General features: G+C 39.0%; 1 protein-coding gene across 33 annotated transcripts in view; it reads left to right on the top strand.

Moving 5' to 3' along the window:
• Window positions 1-21,202, top strand: part of APBB2 (amyloid beta precursor protein binding family B member 2) — a 371,757-nt gene that overhangs the window by 54,386 nt on the left and 296,169 nt on the right. For 23 of the 33 annotated variants that reach the window (XM_072737825.1, XM_072737817.1, XM_072737831.1 and 20 more), the window contains exon 2: window positions 14,555-14,709. The gene's annotated coding sequence lies outside the window, so the exon portion shown is untranslated. Of the gene's footprint in view, window positions 1-11,649; window positions 11,857-14,554; window positions 14,710-21,202 lie in introns of those variants that run through there. The other 10 variants (XM_072737820.1, XM_072737834.1, XM_072737843.1 and 7 more) reach the window with 1 other exon arrangement.

Consider the following 21,202-nt stretch of genomic DNA (forward strand, 5'->3'; position numbering starts at 1 on the left):
TGGACTGGTGATGGTATGTTGAGCACAGGGGACCCCCTGTCCCAGGATACGCAGGAGGTTTGATCATCTTCTTTTAAACAAGTCTGTTGGGGATCCCCCCTGTCCCCCGGTTAAAAATGATATGATATCTGGAGCTTGAAGCAACAATTTGTATTTTTAGCTACATTTAATTCCTGACTTCCTTACCCTTGATTTTTTACCTTTAATTAATTGTTCCTCCTATTCCTTTCCTTTCCTTTCTTCAACTGTCTTTTCCAGTAGAAGGTTTTGCTTGCCAGAATTATTTGGTTAAAGGTGGATAACACGTCATTTTAAAAGTTCAGATTTCTTTGAAAAAAATCTGAAAAGAATTAATAAAGGCATATCCTGCAATTTATGAACTACGAAAATTAGGCTGAGCTTTCCAACAAATGTTGTTATTCTAATACTTACTGCTCGATTTCCGGTTCAGACATCATAGATGCCCTGAGGAAACAGACACAGGGGGAAAATAAGATGTGATCATATTAATTATGATTTCACTTCTGTGGTTAAATAGATTTCCAGCTAGAGCCAGAGTTGCTTCTTAATTAAGCAAATATTTCGTGAGGGCCTGAAATCTGCCAAACCCTGTACTGGCCTTTGATTTCACCTGTTCGTTGGGTGAGAATGCCATTTCTGCTCTGAGTTGGCTTTAAAAATTCTTTGCAGCAGCTCTCTGCATAATTTACTAGGTCAGAGTTTAGGAATGTTATTCCATGAAAGCCACTTTTCACGTGCTTGAAGGGTAACACCGTGTCTGCCTATCTGGCTGTACCGTGTCTCTTGGATTCTCTCACTCTGCTCCTTCCTTTCCTTGCCTTCCTTTCTTGATTAGGTGGAGTTACCAAAATTAAATTGTGTAGATCTGTGTTTCCTATTGGGTGGCCTTCAGACCACCAGCATTATCATCATTTGTGCTTGTTAAAAATGTATATTCTTGTGGGGCTCATGGCTCAGTTGGTTAAGCAACCAACTCTTGGTTTTGGCTCAGGTTGTGATCTCCGTGTTGTGAGATTGAGCCTCAAATAGGGCTCTGTGCTCAGTGTGGAGAGTGCTGAAGACTCTCCCTCTGTCTCCCACCCCCAATAAATAAATAAATCTTCAAAAAAATGTGTATTCTTGCAATAACATGGATGGACCTAGAAGCTCTTACTGCTAAATGTATTAAGTCAGAGAAAGACAAATGCCATATGATTTCACTTGTATGTGGAATCTAAAAATTAAAAAAAGTGAATAAACAAAAAGCAGAAACAGACCCATAAATACAAAGAACAAACTGAAGGTTTCCAGAGGGGCAGGGCGTGAGGATGGGCAAAAACAGGTGAAGGGGTGTGGGAGATAAAGGCTTCCAGTTACGGAATAAGTAAGTCACAGGGATGAAAGGTACAGCATAGGGAATACAGTCAATGATATTGTTAGTGGTGTTGTGTGGTGACAGATGGGAGCTACACTTGTGAGCACACCATGGGGTACAGCTTTGTCCAATCACTGGTTGTACACATGAAACTAATGTGACATTGTGTGTCAACTATAATTCAATTAAAAATGCATATTCTTGTGCCCAGATGCAGATCTGAGTGCAAGAACTGCTGAATTAAGAGTTACATGTAGTCCCTATGTTGTTTTTAAACTGGCAGTAGAATGTTTTATTTCTTTCTTTGAATAAAAAGATAATCTTGTTCTCCCCCTGAGTTAATGTGCTTTGATTAAAAATCAAAGATGAAAAAAAAAAAAAAAACTTCCAAAAAGAATTCTGGATTAGGTTTCAGAATTTGAGAGACTTTCTTTAGATTTTTACTGAAACTCAGGTTGTTCTTCATACTATGGATATCCACAAATTACTATTACTAGTAAGCTCTCTAATTCTTTGACTTTTTAAAAACATAAGTTCAGGACACCTTGGTGGCTCAGTCAATTAAGCATCTGCCTTCAGCTCAGGTCATGATCCCAGAGTCCTGGTATTGAGCCCTACATTGGGCTCCCTGCTCAGTGAAGAGCCTGCTCCTTCCTCTGCTGCTCCCCCTGCTTGTGCTCTTTATCAAATAAATAAATAAAATCTTTTAAAAAACAACAACAATGAAAGCACAATGAATGACCAAAGTCATTAATTTGAAGTCCTAGTTCAAGCTACTGATGGTTTATTTCTAAAAGATTTCATTTATTTATTTGACACAGAAAAATAGAGCACATGAGCACAAGCATGGGGAGCAACAGAGGGAGAGGGAGAAGCAGACTCCCCACTGAGCAGGGAGCCTGACATGGGGCTCCATCCTAGGACCCCAGATCATGACCTGAGCTGAAGGCAGCTGCTTAACTGACTGAGCCACCCAGGTGCCCTGCTGTTCATGGTTTAAAATGAGGTTGGACTCTGTGGGGTAGGTAGGGTAGCAAGACTCTGTAGAACCCGGTTCTGAACTGTGCCCATCAGCCTTTTCAGCATTCTGGGCCCCAGTATTCTCTGTTCAGTAATAGATGGCACGGGTGTGCTGGCACTTCCCTTCTGGTTCTGATGGGGTGGGACCCTGTGGGAAGAGAAATAGAAAATGTTGACAGGTAAGCCAGTATGTCGGAGATAAAGTTTTATCTTGGTAGGAGGGACTTCTAACATGAAATGCGTAAAGGTTGAAGGGCCTATTGTCCATCAGTCCATAAAGAATAAGAATATTGGAGTTAAGGGATGTCTGGGTGGCTCAGCGGATGAGCATCTGCCTTCGGCCCAGGGCATGATCCCGGGGCCCTGGGATCGAGTCCCACATCAGGCTCCCTGCATGGAGCCTGCTTCTCTCTCTGCCCGTGTCTCTGCCTCTCTTTCTGTGTCTCTCATGAATAAATATATAAAATCTTAAAAAAAAAAGAATATTGAAGTTAAAAAAGAAATGATTGGGAATTTCTTGTACTCACTCAGAGCAACAATGCCATACGCACCCAAATTCCCGGTTATTGAAACCCAATCAGGAAATGGACTTCCTTAAGGCGAGGACCGTCCTTTGTTTGACACAGTTCATTGTTGTACTGTTGCCAGGTACATTTGTGCCATTTTATAGATTCTAGTGGAAGTGGGTGATGGTAGGACCTGGGGAGAGCCTTGTATACTAGAAACTGCCACTGTTGGAGGAAAGACACCAAGCATCCTGCCTTAAAAGATTCATCCGTATTAAGCTAATTCAGGGGATCCTTGGGTGGCTCAGCAGTTTAGCACCTGCCTTCGGCCCAGGGTGTGATCCTGGAGACCCGGAATTGAGTTCCACGTCAGGCTCCCTGCATGGAGCCTGCTTCTCACTCTGCCTGTGTCTCTGCCTCTCTCTCTCTCTCTCTCTCTCTCTGTGTCTCTCATGGATAAATAAATAAAATCTTTTTTAAAAAAAAAGCTAATTCAAACAGCTGGAGAATTGGGGAGAAATTGGAGTTAAGTAAGTGATATCTGTATTGTGCTGTTGTATTCCATTTTTCTATATTCATTTACGGAGAGAATGATGAACATAAAAGGTGACAAAGTATATAAAGACCAGTGTTCCTTAAATCTCAATAATTTATGGACCTCTTTGTTTATATGAAAAATTTTTTCACAAGTCTCCAGTACTGAGATAAATATTTTTATTATGAAGTAGTTGAAATATGCTTGAACATAAAAGTAGGTATAAACCCTTATGCTTCAGCTCTCTTATATAACTACAAAACAATGACAAATTTATAGAGTAAATTCAAGCCGAACTACAAAACCAATAAATGCAAATTAACATTAATTTATTGTGACAGATAATTTTGTTTGACTAAAATTAAACCTCCCCTTGGAAATGTGATTATCGTTCTGACACCAAAGTTCCAGTTCTTTTGGGATCTGTAAGAAACTCAATTATCCTTCCACTTCCCTGTATTTTATTTGAAGCTTCCTTCATATAAAGCACCGTCTTTTGGCAGGAATGCATGATTTAGGTTTTAATTTAGTTTCATTTATTTTTCTTTCTTGTCCTTGATGATTAAAATTATACTACTAGATTCCATGCCAATCAGAAATATAAATGCAAGCTCACTTTTGATCAGGAGGTTGAGACTTGGTACCTAGTTGCACATGGGGGTAGGGGAGAAAAGAGAGGGGTCATTGGTACCTGCTAAATTGAGTTTCAGATTTGGATGAGAGTGAATGGTGCCACTGAGCAAAATGTAGGACAAAGGATGAAAAGTAGGTTTTGAGAGAAGATCTTGGTGGGGGTTTTAGGTTTCCAGCAGTATAGTGGATTGGATACTCTAACACACTTCCCCACTGTAATCTGGGTAAAATATTTTTTAATATGCTTCTGGAATCATAGGAGCTAAGACATTTTCAGAATCTCCTACCTCAGATCAACCATCAAAGGGAAAATTAAATCAAAGCAGAGAACTTTGTGTATAAACAGCCACAAAAGATAGGTTACTGCAGGGGTAAATGCTGATATCAGAGCTGTGGTTGGAGACTAAGCCTTTGGTCAGTGGCAAGGTGCAATAGCCTGCATTCCACTAGGACCTACAAAAGAACCTAAGGTGGCCTGGGTAGGTAGTGCCCATTGGCTTTTGGCAGAAGGAAATGCAGATCCTTTCTGGAGGAAGGCATCCCTTCTTTGGACTTTAGGATTTCTCCTAAAATCAACCAAATACGAGTTCAGAGTAAAAGATCTCCAGTTCTTCTAGAAAACAAACCACCAAGAGTGAGAGTCACCAGAAACAAAAAAATAAAAAAATAAAAAAATAAATTTGGAACCCTGAGAACTTTATTTATTTATTTTTTATTTTTTTCCCCTGAGAACTTTAGATATTAAAATTATGATACCGAGTGTACATAGTATAAAATAACTATGTTTGAAAAATTTTAAGACATAAAATAGTTAATCACAAATAGGTGCAAAGAGCTGAGATAAGAATTGACCCAGGAGGGATCCCTGGGTGGCGCAGCGGTTTGGCGCCTGCCTTTGGCCCAGGGCGCGATCCTGGAGACCCGGGATCGAATCCCACATCAGGCTCCCGGTGCATGGAGCCTGCTTCTCCTTCTGCCGGTGTCTCTGCCTCTCTCTCTCTCTCTCTCTCTCTGTGTGTGTGACTATCATAAATAAATAAAAATTAAAAAAAAAAAAAAAGAATTGACCCAGGAATATTAGCCATAAAAATAAGGAAGGCTTACCATTTGTGACAACTTGGATGGATCATGAGGGCTTTATGTTAAGTGAATTACGTTAGAGAAAGATGACTATTGTATGATCTTACTTCTATGTGGAACTAAAAAAAACCCCAAACTCATAGAAACAGAGAACAAGACTGGTGGTTGCCAGAGAAGAGGGGTGGGGGAGATGGGGAAGGTGGTCAAGGTACAAACTTCTAGTTATAAATAAGTTCTGGGGATATTATGTACAGCATGGTGATTAGAGCTGCTAAGAGAATAGATCTTAAAAGTTCTCATCAGGGGGCACCTGGGTGGCTCAGTCAGTTAAGTGTCTTTGGCTCAGGTTATGATCTCGGGGTCTTGAGATGGAGCTTACCTCTGGGTTCCTGCTCAGGGGGGAATCTGCTTCTCACTCTCTGTCTGCTCCTCGCCCCATCCATGCACATGCTCTCTCCCTCTCTCTCAAATAAATAAAATCTTTTATTTTTTTATTTTATTTTTTTTGAGATAAATAAAATCTTTAAAAAAAAAAGTTCTCATAAGAAAAAAATTGGTAACTATGTGACACAATTGATGTTAATTAAACTTATTGTAGTAACCATTTTGCAATATATACAAATATCAAATTATGTTGTACCTTAAACACCTTAAATGAATACAGTGTTGTATGTCAATTATATCTCAGTAAAATGGGGGAAAGGAAAAGAGTGTGTACAAGGGCAGCATAGATCTAGGTGTTTTTGTTATTGCTGAAAAGAGAATTGACCAGGCAGATTTGGAAAGATACGAACGAAAGCAATACCTAAGGAAAAAATTTTAACTGTTGAAATAATAACTCAATAATTAGAAACAGCTGAAGGAACAATGAACTAGAAAAAAAGTTTGAAGGAATTAACCAGAATGTGACATAGAAATGAGAAGAAAACATGAAAGCGTAGTGAAGGGTATAAAGGCTATATGGAGATCTGTTCAGAGCCCCTAGAAAATAGAACAAATGGAGGGGAGTTATATTTGAAGATCTGGTGTATAGTTTCAGAGAGAGTTTCTGAAGTCCATAAATGATCAGTGTTCCTTAAATTCAAGTAATTTATGGACAGATAAGGGAAGCACAACAAACTAATAAGGATAAATAAAAAGAAATCCATGTCTCCACATGGGAAAACTTCAATACAACAAAATAAAAAAGATGATCTTAAAAACACCCAGAAAGAAAAGCCTGATTGTTCATCAAGGAAGTAAAGAGCTGACTTTTTAACAGCAATAATGGAGGCTGGAAAATATCTTCAAAATACTAAAAGAAAATACTGTTGGTTGTATCCCAGCAAAACTGTCATTCAAGAAAAAGGCAAAATATGCTTTTCAAAAATCTAAAACTTGCCACAGAAGACCTTTACTAAGAAACTTCTTAAAGGATATACTTCAGAAAGAAGAAAGTTCTAGGAGGAAGGACTGAGATGCAAAAAAGAGTGATAAAGTAATTAATAAAAATCATCAAAATTAAATAAAATTAAAAGTTTTAAAAAAGTTTTTTAAATTTAAAAATGAAAAATGAAAAATTTTCCTATACTAACCACAATTCAGGGCACATGTGGCTCGTGGCTGTTACTGTATTGAATCACGCAGATACAGAACAATTCCATCATTGAAAGTTCTGGTGAACAGCACTGTTGTACAACAATGGAAGGGAAATAAATTAAGATAATCTCTGCAGTTCATTTTAAGATGCCATTGTATGTAAGAGCCACCATTATGCTACATGTAAAAAATTTTAGGAAAAACATTGCCAAAATTTTTTTTTAAAGATTTTAAGTAATATCTACACCCAAGGTGAGGCTCAGACTTATAACCCTGAGATCAAGAGTTACATGCTCCACCAGACACCCCTACTGCCAAAATTTTTTAAAGTGCCGTTTTTAAAAGACACTTCTCAGTATTATCTGTGTGAACATGTGAAGACATGGGCCTCTTAGGATGGTTGCCATTTGGGGTTAGAGTAGTAATGGTGTGGGCATCCAGGAGTGGTGATCCAAGTAGGTTGGACATAGAGTAGTCAAGGGAGAAGTCTGGCCTGGAGACAAAGTGTGGTGTGTACTTGGCATAGCATATGTCTTGATGAATTTTTGATGAATGAATGGGTGATGTACTGAATGGGTATACGGGAATCATCATAATACCCTGTAGCTGGGCTGGCAATGTGGTTGAAGTCACCCAAAGATTTGGGTGAAGCATGACGAGAGTCAGGATGAAGGCTTTATGAACATGTTGGTATTCAGGGAGGAGTGTAAGGAGGAGCCTAAGAAGGAGCCTTGAGAGAGGTGGGGGAAGAACCAGGGCAGGCTCTGGACCACCTGGGACTAAAGGGTGCAGAGGTAAGATGTTGCCTAGACCCTGACCAGGTAAGGCCTATGTATTCCTGAAGCGTCAGCCTGCTCTGTGTAGTAGGGGGAGCATTGGCAACCACAAAGACGGCAGCCATTATTTCTGCCAGGGCATCTGAGAAGACTTTAAGAAAGAGGTAGTATCTGGGCTGGGCTTGAGGATGAATACTTGGCACATCTGAGCGGTTGGGCAGGGGAGTCTGGGCAGATGGTGTAACACAAAGAGAAGCCTGAAGCTGTGAAAAGGTGTGAAGCCCTTGGCAGTAAAGTAATTCCTAATGAGCTGGACTTCACTGTGTCCAGCTTCGTTCATTCTAGGTAAAGTCTCATGTTGAGGAAGGAGCCTACATTCCCTAAGATCAGAAGCACACCTTTTACTAATCTTCAGTTGGAAGATAATTAAAATAGCTCTGCAGACCTGGCCAGATAGCTCCCAGTGCTCTAAATAGACCATACTTTATGCATGATTTTCAGAACATTCTTTTCAGCACAGAGTTTAGTACTGAATTTTGGGTTTTAAGCTCTGTAGGAAAAACTGTAATGCCTATGTCATATTATAGATTAGGTAGTCATAGGACATCCTTACCCGACAGAGCAGAAAGAGACAGCTTGCTGACATTCACCAGATGCTAGGAAAATATAGGGCAGACTTGGGTGGAAAATCCCAGGTCTTTGATTTAAAAGCTAGGTAGTAACATCAGACCTGTTACTTGACCCCATTACGCCTCAAGTTTCACTATTTAAAAATAGGCAGAGTAAGAGTTCCTCCTTCAGGATGGATGTAAAGAGTAATGGAAAGCCCTTAGCAAAAACAGTTACCCGTTATGATGATAAAGGTATTCTGGGGCGCCTGGGTGGCACACTGGGTTCAGCGTCTGACTTTTGGTTTCAGCTCAGCTCCTGATCTCTGGGTCCTGGGATTGAGCCCCGGGGTTGGGCTCTGTGCTCAGCATGGAGTCTGCTGGAGATTCTCTCCCTCTGCCCGTCCCCACTACGCGTACATGTGCACATGCTCTATCTCTCTCAAATAAATAAAGTCTTACAAAAATAAGTATTCCAATACTTTTTTCTATAAGGAAATAGAGTAAAACCAGTGATTCCCAGTCATGGCTGTGGATCAAGCATCATGCAGGGATAGTTAAAAAAAAAAAATTAAGATTTCCTGGATACCACCCCAGCCCTGGTATGTATGTCAGAGTCCTTGGGCTTTGGACTTTGTATTTTTTGTACAGACTTCAGGTTTAGGAAGCCTTCCTCTGGAGTTGGGTATCCATTTGGTCATTTTTATTTGGATATTTACTTTCTTCCTTGCTATGCCATATTTTGAACACTGACTCTTCGTGTTGAGTGTGTGAGCTCTCAGGTTATTGGTCATTATGTGGATCTTTACTTCCTACCTTCTTTTCTCTTTTTCCCTCTTTCCTCATTCTCTTCTCCTCTATCCCATACTGAATTTTCAGACAGTTGGGTTGATAGTGTCCTGGACAGCCTAGTTCTCAGGCCCTTTTTATTTATTTTTGTAGTGAAACAGATTTAAAAAAGAAACTTTGCTAAGGCAGACATTTGGCATGTTAAAATTGAACTTCAGTTTAGTTTCTAAAATAAATAATTCAACTTTTTTTATTCTTTAAAAAATGACTGCTCCAGGAAATGCTTCTAAAATAACTGATATTCCCCTTGTTAAAACCAGGGTTGTTATTGGATGGGTTCCAGCATGTGTTCTTTTTCCTGGCTGGGGGCGGGGAGGCCCGGGACAGTGTGGGGAGAGTGCCCTACTGCATGCTAACACACACAAATTGTAGTCCCTCAAACCTTAGAGTTCATATACTGGTAGTTATTTGTTACATTGTAAAATGTGGTCTGGAGATTAAAATAAGGGAAGTGTTTATTGTATCTAGATGAATTAGAATATTCCTTTTAATTTTAGTGTGTAGGTATTTTGGTTAAAAGAATCACTGTACTGCAACCAGTCTTGCTGCTTACCCTATTTAGTTAATATATTTTACATTTCATGTGAATGAGGAATGCCTGAAATGTCAGCTTTATCAGGGTGGAAATTATGGTCAGTGCTAAATCCCCAGCACTTAGATAGTGCCTGGCACATAGTGAGTGCTCAAGAAAAATACATAAATGAAGAACAATCAGACCACCCAAACTAACGTCCACATCGACCACTTTTTGCTGTGGAACTTCCTCAAGAACTCGGTAAAGATGGGGTCAAGTAAGTTGAGTGTCCAACTCTTGATTTTGGCTCAGCTCATGATCTCAGGTTCCTGAGATCAAGCCTGCATTTGAGTTCCAAGCTCAGTGCAGAGTTTGCTTGTCCTTCCCTTCTTCTCTGCTCCTCCCTCTGCTCTCTCTTTTTCTCATAAATAAATAAATAAACAAACATAACAACAACAACAAAAGAACTCATAAAGGTAATAATACCCAAGATTTGTCTGATATTCGGATTAGAGGCTATACCCACATGCTCCCAGTGTTCCCTGGGCCTCATATAAATCACACTGCATTCCTTAACCTGAATCTTCACAGGAAGGGACTAGGTGTCTTGTCCATGGTTGTGTCCTTAGTACCTTATCCGGCAGCATTGCAGTTTCTTAGTGAATATTTGTTGGGTGGACACAGTGTTAAAATTTCTCTGACGCTTTCATATTTGGTTTTATCAGTTGGCACTCTCATGAAGGTGGCTGATCATATCATCTCAGTCCAAATGGTGGAACAAAGGTTAAAGAGAATTAATTAGTTATCCCAGAAAGCCTTTAGGTCCTAAGTAGCAGAGCTAGGACTACAGGCTATAAATCTGCCCATTTTTTCACCCCCTTTTCTTTCCAGGACAGCCTTTAAAACATTAATAAGCACAAATTCCCCCAGTTGAAACCCTCTTGAGAGCATAACAGAGGAAGTTACCATATGAAACCTCTTCCAAATTGCCTAATGTCTTCCCCATCAGGTATAATCTTTGTTGGGTGCCAGTTTGGGTTATTCATAATAGATTCTTTTAAATTGCCTGTGATGGGTGCATTCTTTTTGAAAAACGAAACAAAACAAAACAATTTTAATGCTATATTCTTTTCTCCCAAACATTTTAAGATATAAATTTATTAATACTGTGAATCTAAGTTTTTAAAATCAAACTTCCAAGGGTGCCTGGGTGCTGGCTTAGTCAGGTAAGCATCCGACTCTTGGTTTCAGCTCAGGTGGTGATTTCAGTCATGGGATCCAGTCCTGCATCGGGCTCAGAGCTCAGCAGAGTCTGCTTGTCCCTCTCCTTCTGCTCCCCACCTCCCCCTCAAATCAATAAATAAATCCTTAAAATCAAATTTCCAAAGTGCTGAGAGGAATGTTCTCCAATATATTGCCTGGTCCTCCCAGTCATTTTGAGATAGAAATTTCTGAAGTGTTGAATTGGCTTGGCTAGTATTGCTGGACTCGGACTCAAGAAGGAGAACTCTCCCCTGTGATATTAGAATAGAAAAAATAAAATGCTGGCCAAACATTTAAGATTCTCAAATGGTGGCAAACATCTGGTTTCACATTTTGCCAAAGGCATTCACTGAAGCTAAAGACCAAACAACACACAGCCGAGGTTCCAAGAAAGGATTTGGAAATCTATGAATCTGATCTAATTCTAATTTTGTGTTTTGTCTCTGTTGAGAAAGATAATTTGTTGGCTCCAGCAAGATTTTATCCAATTTGATTAGTGGGTCAGAGTTGGCTCTCCCAGACCACTAAATTTGAACTTCGCCTCATTACCTTACAAATAACTTTACAGAGTTACTTGAACAATACCACAAAGCTTTGATTTCATTGTGAAATGGCAACAAGAATCTAATTCCCTTTGCCTGCTGTGGACATTGACCTTTAGTATTAGAACAGAGGCATCGAGGGGAATAAATAAACTGCCAGTATTGTGTTTCCTCCCGGATCCAGCCGTGGAAATATATGGTAGGGACTTGAGGAGCGGTTTTGGGTGGGAAAAAAATGCATTTTCTTTTTTCCCTGGGTGCCTGGCTTCTCAAATGAGGCGGGACAAGCTATTGTGTTTGTTCTGGCTCTTACAAAGCGAGATCACATCATCCCTCGATGCGGCTTTTTTTATTAGCAGCTTCACAGCCCATGCCTTTGTAGTCCTGCTGCACAGTAGGACAGGCTGACGAGCAGTGCGCTCAATAAAGGCTTTTCAGGGAGCGTTTCTGAGTTTGTCATTGCCATCTGTCCTCTTCTCTCCCCTTGCTTTTCAGACTATTCACATTTTGTGCGAATCTTAGGTTTCTGATTGGTGTGGCGAGGATGCTGTAGGTGGATTCTAAGAAAGAAGTGGAGGTGAGCAGTATTTCAAATTAAATAACTTGGAAGAAAAGAGAAGAACCTTGCTTGTTCTCTGTGGTTTGTATCAGATATAAGCTAGGAAGTATTAGGATTATTTCATTTTATGTGATTTCTCAGCGATTGCTGTTTACTTAATTTTTGAAACCACTGATGTCTCTCCCCTAAGTTTTGGGTCATTTTGTTAGGAGGAGGCTGGGACCTGATGCCCTAAATCACTGGTTTTGAACTAGTGGGGTGAGCCTGCATCCTTCTTACTTCTTATGGGTGGTTCAGGGTGAGTATAGTATTATCTTGTTGACAACCTTTTGTCCTGCTTTGAGCAGTGGGTATGTGCTGTTGTCGACAGGGCAAATACTAGGACCAGAAAGCTTTCGGTGTGATAGGCAGTTTCTGGTCAGGACACCTGCTGCCCGAGCACACTGCGACCATTGTTTCTCTGATTGAACATGTTCTGTGCACAGCCACCACATCTTTTTTAGCCTGCAGTTGAGTCTTTGAGGTTTTTTTTCCTGCATGCATTTCATTTTTGGTGGAACAAATGTCTGTCTTGTTCTTCTGGCTTTGCTGGTACGAATTTAACGTGTGTGTATGTGTTTGTGTGTGTGATACAAACTTGTATTCTGAAGAGTGCGTGCTAAGATATCGTAGTGGTAGAAAGAGTGCTGGGTCGGAGTGGAGGCAGGTGATCTGGACTTTTATCCCTGATCTCATCCCTGCCATGTGGCCTCAGGAAGGACATTTGAAGTCTCTGGGCATCGATGTCTTCATTTGTAACCTGAGGGAGTTTTGGGGTTCTTGGGGTGAATGATTGCCAAGTCACCCAGTGTTAAGATTCCACCACCGTGTTTTGTGTTTTCTGGGATGCTAAGAGTATCAAAAATGGAGTGTGTCAAGTGTTCACGAGGGCTGAGCTCCTGTGAGACCATAAGGAATGCACAGTAGGTGCTCATTTAAACTAAGCAAAATTTATATGGCATGGCCAGTGATAGGTTTGGATGCATTAATTAAAGGAGGGAAATAACTATGGTCTTCTTGTCTCTTCATGGCAAGTTTGCAGAAAACTAACACAAATTTCTTGTTTCTAAGAAAAGTAGTGTTATTCAGCCCTGAAAATGTTATAGGACACTTGGGTTTTGAACTTCTAAATTAAGAATTATTGAGTTCAGATAAATGAGGATTTCTTAATTTACTAACTCTTAATGTTCAGATAAGAGCAAACTCACCGATCAAGGTAATATAAGATAGACATCCAATTGCGGATTTCTATTTCCATACTGCTTAATAAAAATCTTATTTAAAAATATTCTAGTTCTACAAGTAATCCATATTAGTTGTGAGAAATTTGGAAAACACCAAGAAGGAAAGACAAATAGCTTCTAATTCCATGACCCAGAAATAGCTCTTTTTTCATACTTTGGTGTCTTTAAATTATACACACTCAGTTTGTAGAACAAAATTGGGATCATACCATACATCTATAACTTTCCTGTGTTCCTTTTGAGATGATTTTCAGGACTGAGCTTTCAAATGAAGGTAGAGATTAATGTAATATTATGCTTGGCACACTTGTGACAGGGTCTGTTTTGCCTTACAGAAATAGAATTGTAGACCTAGTATCTGAAAATAACATTTGTCCTCTTCCCTCTTGAGCAGGCTTTTGATACTTAGCATATATAGATGCTGTCATAACTAATACATTAATTAAGAAATGAAGACTTCTTAATTTATTAGTCCCTAGTTGTTCACTTATTGCTTTTCTAAGGTTTCCTAACTTTAGTTTTCTGTACCAAAATTGTGAGCTGTAATATCAGTGAGCATAAGCTATTTTAACACTATTCTTTTGGATGCCTTGATTCCTCAAGCTGAAGCGTGGTAGCTGGCGTGGGCCAGGCCACAAGTTTGGCATGAAGAAGGATAGTTAAGAGATTCCTTTTGCCCAAATATATTATGCATTTGATAATATTTATGATTCACTTGTTGAATATTGGTTTCATATATCATTTTTCTCTATTAGGAAATGAAAGATGATTAGTTTTTCCTTTGGATTATTTAGCCTATAAAACTTTTCTGTTAATGCATTGGAAATGCATTCTAAAGCCTGAGCCACATCGGAATTCTTTATGACCTTCTCCTTATGTGTCTTTTGGTGGTGCCCTTTGAAGTCCTGAAATGTTTTTGTATTTGATTGAGATTAAATCTGGGTTTCATTTTACTTTTAAAACATATTGAGCAAGTTAATTTTCTGTTCGAGTTCCTAAGGGGAATGATTCTAGCCCTCTGTGTCCCAAGAATTCAGACTGGGCCTTGCCAGAACATTCCTGTGGTTTTCCACAGGGCAGATCACTGTGTTCATGAAATTTTAGTTGTAGCTTGTGTTTTCTGTGGCTAATTAAAACATCTGGCTTTTGCATTTTCCACAAACAGAGTATAATCGTTTGGCCGAAGCTTTTCAATAATGATTAAATACCCCAGTCCTCCTTTAGGATAACCCAAACTTGTCTTTTGGACACCTTATGGCTGTTGTCTCTGTTCATTAATGATTTTAAAAAGTTGGAAAACATTTGGTGTTATCCTGCTGAACATAGACTCTTGGGAGAGAGAGAGAGAGAGAGAGAGAGAGAGAGAGAGAGAGAGAGAGAGAGTGTGTTTGTGAATACGAATCCCTCCAATGGCTCTGGCTTTTCCCCTGCAGGTCGGAGCTGCTGTGGGTGAGCTGCTGTGGTCTGTAGCCAAGCATGCTGTGGTCGGATCTGCCCAGCCGTGGAACAGAAACATTTGCTGGATGGAAAATCCATAAAAGAAAGCTCCTGTGAAAGCCGGAGACAGACGCTAACTAAGTAAAATCAGGTTAGTATCAGAGAGGCTGGATGAAGCGGAGTGGGCCCGCTAGGGAAAAGCTCTTTTGTTTATTCCACAAAGTGTTTCTGAAACAGCCCCAAATAGTCCTCCCCAGTTATTTGAGAGATTCCTAGCATTGCAGAGATGGCGGATAGATCCTGACATACAGCCGTGTGCAGTCCATTGTTGTCTTCCTTCTGCGTCTCCTCTCCCCATCCTCTTGCTCATCTATTCCACTCCCCTTTCAGAGGAGAGAAAGTCTTCAGCACAACGTATGTAGGAGGCCACAGCAGAGGCCACCCATAACAACCGCAGTGATCTTGGCGGGCTTTTGGGGAGAAACCCTGTCCTTGAGAAAGCAGGGGCTTGCACTGGTGCTTTCAGACTTGCCCACTGGGAAGGGGGGATCGTGGAGGTGGAGACCTGCCATTTCTGTTGGGGCGCTTCCGTCCCTGGTTTGCCTGGCAAGATTTTACTTACTCTTATCTCCCCTCAGACAAAAGCTAGCAACATGTTCATTTTTGGCAGAGTGTACATTTGGCATGAAGATACTCCATAGCACAGAAGAAAAGAGGCGTCCTGAAAATAATAGGAACCTGGATAAATGCAAAATAGCCTAACCATGGACCAGGAGCATGAAACAAAACAGCCTCACATGGTGCAGTAAGGCGGGGCTAATTCACTTTGTGAACGGGTTCTGTACACACAGGTACACAGGTAGAGGGACTACAAACAATTCCTGTTGGATATTCAGGGGTAACTCAGCAGTATACATAATAAACAGGTAATAAATAGTCGCTGGGCAGGAGCAAGTCAGCAGTCTTGAGAACCTGTAAAGTAGTGAACGTCTGCTTGACTTCTCCCATCCAGCGTGCCCTTCCTCCTTTCAGTAAATCACCCAGATTTTCCTTGGGCAGTCAGTCACCCTTCCTTTGTTGTCAGCCTGTATAGTCGGAGGCGGTGACCTCACTGCCTCTGTTATGGGCATGTGACATGAGCTTGGCTACTCGGGGTCACAAGAATTGGCTCATGGAGGACCTGGGATTTTCACTGACCCTGTTGCAAAGAGGTTTTCCCTTTTCATGGGTTTGTTAAGCTGGAGCTGCTTGTTTCCTTCTTTGCCACCACTTAAGGAAAGCCTTTTCTGAGACTAAAGTTGTTAGCATGAAGTAGATCAGAGCAGAGAGATACAGGAAGTGCACCCCACACAAAACTCAGGACCCCAGATGCAGCATCATTTCAAGTCAGCAACTCTAGTTTCACTTTCCTGGCAGGTTTGGTACTTAGTTTGAAAAACGTAATCCATCACTTCGATCCACAAAGGTCCTGACTGGGAATGCCTTCTAGATATGAGGTCTTAGGGTGAGGTGATGGGCCCTCCCTGTCTTCAGGGGCTCACAGTGTAGGGGTTGGGCCAGATCGGTATTCTGACACACAACGTGAAGAATGTATCAGTAGAGGTAAAAGCTAAGTTCTGTGGGAGTAGAGATGCAATTATGAATTCTGCTGGGTGTTGGAGAAACTGGCAGAGAGCTGTTATTTTAACAAAGGAGAAGTAGAATTTAGTCTTCAGGAACATTTAAAAAAAATACATTTAATTCAATTACTTGCTTTTTGAGTCTGAAAGAGAGGCTTTCCAGAGCTTATAGTTAAAGTAATAGTAGATAAGGAAGATAATTTCAGAGCTTCACTGGTAGTAGAATCCTGGTGTTTACTGTAAACACAATTGTTTTGGGAGCAGCCAAATGAGAGGTTATCATAAAGCTGTCCAGAGTTTATTTTAACACCACAGAGTAACAGCTGCTCTTCTCACTAAAACCTCGGTTGGCTTTCTGTTCAAGCAGAATTCCAAGCACATCATGAATTTTAAAGATTTATTTCTTATTCTTATTGTTAGACTTTATTATTATTTTATTTTTTGTAATTGAAACCGTTTGCTTTTTAATTTTTATTACTATTTTTTTTTTAGAGAGAGAGTGTGTGCTTGGGGTTAGGGATGGGCAGGGAGGACCAGAGAGAGAGAGAGAGAGAGAGAGAGGGAGGGAGGGAGAGAGAGAATGAGAGAATCTTAAGCAGACTTACTCCACGTCCAGTGTGGAGTCTGACCCAGGGCTTGATCTCAGGACCCTAAGATTATGACCTGAGCCAAAATTAAGAGTCAGATGCTTAACCAACAAGCACCCCTGTTTGCTTTTTTAAATTAACAGATTTTATTTTGGGGGGTCAATTTTAGGTTACAGAAAAATTGAGCAGAAAGTATAGAGAGTTCCCACATATCCCCACTACCACTCAAGAGTTTTCCCTATTAACATTTTTTTAAAGATTTTATTTATTATTCATGAGTGACAGAGAGAGAGAGAGAGAGAGAGAGAGAGAGAGAGAGAGAGGCAGAGACACAGGCAGAGGGAGAAGAAGGCTCCATGCAGGGAGCCTGACGTGGGACTCGATCCCGGGTCGCCGGGATCACACCCTGGGCTGTAGGCGGCGCTAAACCGCTGCGCCACCGGGCCTGCCCCCCTATTAAAATCTTGCATTAGTTTGGTACATTTGTTAAACTGTTGAGCCAATAATGATACAATATTATTAACTAAAGCCCATAGTCTACATTAGGGTTTACCCTTTGTGTTGTACATTATATGGGCTTTGACAAATATACAATAATATGTATGTACCATTATAGAGTCACACAGAATAGTTTCAGTGCCCTAAAAATCCCGTGTTCTAATTATTCATCCTTCCTCCCATCCTTCTGAATTTCTGACAACTACTGATCTTTTTCCAATCTCCATTGTCTTACTTTTTGCAAAATGTCATATTTTTTAGAGATACATATATACATATATAGTCTTTTTAGATTGGCTTCTTTCACTTAGAAATATGCATTTAAGATTCCTCCATCTTTTTCTGTTGCTTGATAGCTTATTTCTTTTTAGTGTTGAATAATATTCTGTTGTCTGGATGTGCCATGGTTCATTTATCCATTTACCTATTTGAAAGATATCTTGGGTTTTCCTAAGGTTTGGTAATTGTGAATAAAGCTGCTATGAACATTCATGTGCAGGTTTTTGTGTGGACATAAATTTTCAGTTTCTTTGAGTAAATACCAAGGAGCATGTTTGCTAGATTGAGTGGTAAAAAGTATGTTTAGTTTTGTAAGAAACTGCAAAACTCTTTCATAGTCCCTGTACCATTTTGCATTCCCAGCAGCAATGAATGAGACTTTGTTTCTCCACATCTTTGCCAGCATTTAATGTTGTTAGTGTTATGGATTTTAACCATTTTAAAAGATGTATGTGACATTCATTGTTACTTTTATTTGCAGTTCTCTAATGATGTATGATTTTGAGCCTCTTTACATATGCTTGTTTGCCATCTGTATATCTTCTTTGGTGAGGTATCTGTTCAGGTCTTTTGCGCATTTGTAAATCAGATGGTTCATTTTCTTATTGTTGAATTCTAAGAGTTCTTTGTATGTTTTGGATACCAGGCCCTTATTAGGTAAGTCTTTTGTGGATATTTTCTCCTGGTTCTGTGGCTTGTCTTTTTTTTTTTTTTTTTCATTCTATTGACAGTGTCTTTCTCATAGCTGAAGTTTTTAGTTTTAATAAAGTCCAACTTATCAATTATTAATTCTTTCATGAATTCTTGCTATCATGTCTAAAAGTCACTGCCAACCCGAGGTCATCCAGGTTTTCTCTTTATTTTCTAGAGTTTTATAATTTTATGTTTTACATTTAGGTCTATGATCTATAGGTATTTTGAGTTAATTTTTATGAAAACTGTTAAGATCTTTTTCTAGATTCCTAGTTTGTATGTGAAATTATAGTTATTCTAGCACAATTTGTTGAAAAGAATATCTTTTATTTATTGAATGATGTTGGCTCCCTTGTCAAGGATCAGTTAACTGTACTTGTGTTTTGATCTATTCATTTATTCTTTCACCAGTACCACTATCTTGATTACTATAGCTTATAATAAATCTTCAATTCAGATAGTGTTAGTCTTCTGACTTTGTTCTTCTCCCTCAATATTGTATTGGCTATTCTGGACTTTTTGCTTCTCCTTGTAAACTTTAGAATCAGTTTATCAATAAAATAAAATAACTTGCCAGGATTTTGATTGAGACTGTGTTGAATCTATAGGTCAAGTTGAGAAGAATTGACATCTTGACAATATTGAGTCTTCTTCCTACCATTGTATGTGGAATAACTCCATTTATTTAGAACTTCTTTGATTTCTTTCAGCAGAGTTTTATAGTTTTTCTTATATAGATCTTGTACATATTTTTTTTAGATTTATATCTAAGCATTTCATTTATTTTGATGCTAGAATAAATAGTATTGTTTTTTATTTCAAATACCAATTGTTTATTGCTGGTGTGTAAGAAAGTGAGTGACTTTTGTATATTAACTTTGCATTCTGCAAACTTGCTATAATTGCTGATTAGATCCAGGAGTGTTTTTATTGGTTCTTTGGGATTGTCTGCATAGATAGTCATGTCATCTGTAACACAAAGACAGTTTTATTTGTCCTTCTCAATCTGTCTGCCTTTTATTTTCTTGTCTTATCTCTATGATGTTGAATAGGAATGATGGAAGGTATCTTGCCGTATTTTTGCTCTTCATGGGAAAGCATCTAGTTTCTTACCATTTAAATATAATATTTGGCTATAGATTTTTCGTAGTTGTTCTTTATCAAGTTGAGGAAATCTCCCCCTCTAACCCTAGATTGCTGAGAATTTTTATCATGAACAGGTATCGGATTTTTATCAGATGCTTTTTCTACATCTATTGATATGATCATATGATTTTTTCTTTTTTAGCTTATTAATATGATGGGTTATATTAATTGATTTTTGAATATTGAATGAGCTTTTTGATGGGGATTGTGTTGAATCTCTAGACCAATTTGAGGAGTATTGCTATCTTATGTATATTAAGAGTTCTGATCCAGGGCGCCTGGGTGGCTCAGTCAGTTAAGCATCTAACTATTGATGTTGGATCAGGTCACAATTTCAGGGTTGTGAGGTTGAGGCCCATGTCCAGCTCTTTGCATGGAACCTACTTAAGATTATCTTTCTGTGCCATCCCAGACTGTGTGCGAATGAGCTCTCTCTCTTCAGAAAAAAACAAAAAACAAAAAACAGAAAACACTGGAAAAAAGAGTTCTAATTCATTACCATGGGATATGTTTCCTTTGATTTAGATTCTTTTTAAAAAAGATTTACTTATTTATTTGAAAGAGAGATAGAGTAGGAGAAGAGGCAGAAGGAGAGGTAGAGAATCCTAAGCAGATTCTTCACTGAGCAGGGAGCCTGATGTGGGCCCATCCCATGACCCCAAGATCATGACCTGAGCTGAAACCAAGAGTCAGATGCTCCACCGACTGAGTTACCCAGATGCACCTAGATCTTTTAAAATTTCTTCAACAGTATTTTGTTGTTTTTAGGGATAGATCTTATACTTTGCTATTAAACTTATTCCTAAGTATTTTTTCCTTTGATACCTTTATAGATGGAATCATTTTTAAAATTTCATTTTCAGAGTATTCATTGCCAGTATATAGAAATATATAAAATTGATTTTTATATATTATATAAAATATAAAATTAATATATATTATATATATATATTAATCTTGTTTCCTTAAACCTTGAACTGGTTTATTAGTGTTGGTAGTTTTTTATTGTGCTGTGACTTACGTAAGGTTTTCTACATACCAGATTATGTCATCTGCAAATAGAGATAGTTTCATTTCTTCTTCAATCTGGATTTTATTACCATTATTTTTTTTTAATTTTTTTAAATTTTTATTTATTTATGATAGTCACAGAGAGAGAAAGAGAGAGAGGCAGAGACATAGGCAGAGAGAGAAGCAGGCTCCATGCACTGGGAGCCCGATGTGGGATTCGATCCCAGGTCTCCAGGATCGCGCCCTGGGCCAAAGACAGGCGCCAAACTGCTGCGCCACCCAGGGATCCCTTATTACCATTATTTTTTACAGTGATTTGAAAACTTGACTGTGATATAAGAAGCACAAAGTAACATGCTTTAGAGTTACTAATGAAATCATCCTATTATGTAGTTTTTGAAAAGAACAAAAGATGATAATTATGAAATTTATCTCCTTATTATTGAGCTAGTTATACAGTCAGTGAGCTTCTTAGCTACTCCTGTATCCTCTTTAGGGAAATGCCTATTTAAATTCTTTGTGTATTTTCATGCTGAGTTATTTGTCTGTAAGCCCCTTATCAAATATATGATGTGCATGTATTCTTCTCCCAGTCTGTGGCTTTTCTTTTCATTTTCCTAATGCTGTCCTTGAAGCTCATAAGTTTTCTTTTGCTTTTTTAAGTTTCTTTTCTTTTTAAAGTTTTTATTCAAATTCCAGTTAGTTAACATACAGTGTGATATTGGTTTCAGGTATATAATATAGTGATTCAACACTTCCATACAACACCTGGTGCTTATCACAGCAAGTGCACCTCTAATCTCTGTCACCT

This window comes from Vulpes vulpes, chromosome 14 (assembly GCF_048418805.1).
Source record: "Vulpes vulpes isolate BD-2025 chromosome 14, VulVul3, whole genome shotgun sequence".
Classification (NCBI taxonomy): Eukaryota; Metazoa; Chordata; class Mammalia; order Carnivora; family Canidae; genus Vulpes; species Vulpes vulpes.